The sequence below is a fragment of the Lissotriton helveticus genome, chromosome 5_1 (assembly GCF_964261635.1).
Source record: "Lissotriton helveticus chromosome 5_1, aLisHel1.1, whole genome shotgun sequence".
In the NCBI taxonomy this organism is placed as follows: domain Eukaryota; kingdom Metazoa; phylum Chordata; class Amphibia; order Caudata; family Salamandridae; genus Lissotriton; species Lissotriton helveticus.
In genome coordinates this window covers 98,214,795-98,216,654 of record NC_136065.1, presented here as the reverse complement: position 1 = coordinate 98,216,654, position 1,860 = coordinate 98,214,795, and positions in this window count along the sequence as shown.

Below are 1,860 nucleotides of genomic sequence, written 5' to 3'. Positions count from 1 at the left end.
ATATTTCTACAAAACATATCAGCTAATTAAAACATAATGTGAGTCTGATTTCATCCTATGGCTACATAAACCACAAAGTCCTCTGTGATATTTCTACAAAACTGGGCAGCCAACATGATCTATGACCAAAAAGATTTACCCAGGTCTGTCTTTAGCTAGAGACATAGGCTTCCGCTCACCTCATGGGCAATGGATTCTTGACTACACCACTAAAGGACCCGCTAATAGAAATGGGGAGAGGATCCACTGAACATTGGATTGTCTAATTTTATTCTGTTTTGATTTTTATTTGCAATTGCATTACTGCGGATCATTTAACCATGGCACTTTAGCACACGCTTTAAGTTGGCCTAGTTCATAGGACAGACGTGTTGGGGTCCCTACCTTTATATTTCACTAGTCTTAACAGACCTCATGGGTGGGCGTTTCCCCACTCTCCCCAACATGGCAGGGTCCTGCCTGACCCCCACGGACGACAGCTACTAAACCGTTGTCTATCCTCCTAATCTCTCCAAAACCGCCACGAAATCCTTCAAACACTCCATCCTGAAAAATCACCCCAAGAACCTGGTCTCCGACTTGCAATTCAGCGTGGACAAGGGCACAGTCATTAATGACCTCATCTTCTACTCCAGAAAAATGTCCCTATGCGTAAAGCCTTCTCAAACCTCCTTAAGGTACACAAAAACAGAAACATTCCATACGGTAATAAACTCACGATCGCACCGTCCGCAAACCTGCGTGCTGACCTCACCATCACTCTATAAAAAACGGCATCATCCTGATACAAGCTCCACCCAAAGACCTCACTAAATTGGCTGACCTCTTCACCCTCCTTAAAAAATATGTGCACGACCCTCCTCTGTCCACACTCCCCTGCAATACCCCTCGCCCAATCCACCAAGGGTGCCTAGCCTTTCACAAACCTCCGATGCTAAGGATCATGTCATTGGTTGACCTAGCGCCACTACCATGCCACCAGCACATACCAACAGCTGCGTGCCTATACCACTGACCTCAGGCCTGCAAGCTCCCCCTCTCCTATGGCTACTGAAACTCCCCCTAGGGCTCACGCCTCTTGCTGTCATAGCCCCTCTACCATGCTACCAATACATGTCAACAAAAGCGTCCCCAAACTCATAACCTACTGCCCACAAAATCTCCCCTCCCATATGGTTATTGAAACTCCTGCAAGGGCTTAAGACACTGGTCGCCCTAGCCGCACCACTAGGCTACCAGCACACTCCATCAGAATCTCTCCCATACCATCGCCACCCTGCCCGCAAGTGCTTCCCTCTTATAGGGTTATTGATACTCTCCACGGCAGAGCCACCAAACTAACCCTGAGCATCCACAACTCCATTCTGGATCTAAAGAACCTCCTGCACCAAACCGAACCCTCTTTCTCGAATCTCAGACTCTCGCAGAACTCTACCCCCCACTTACTCCGAGCCCTTTCTTCACCCATTACCGCTATCCCTGAGACACCTGCCCCCCTCTCAGGGGAGGAAGTACTGGCCCTCCTCCTTACCTACAATCCTACCCCTATCACGCCTAGCCCTCTAGATCTCACGGAGGAAGACGTTGTAGCCCTCCTCTCTAGCTATGAATCTGCCCTAACAACCCCATGCCCTTCAGACCTGAGTGACGAACACCCTATCTGCACGGTTGCAACCAACCCCAACAGATCAGCTACCCTCCACAACAGAGAAGTGGTCATTAGCAACCTAGCACTAGTACCCATCTCTGCCCCTACCCACGACACATACCCCGACCCCCATCTATCCGGCCTCCTAATTAACTGCTGCTCAGCAGTCAAGCATGCCTCGGATGTAGCCGATCTCATCCTGAGCCAAAAAT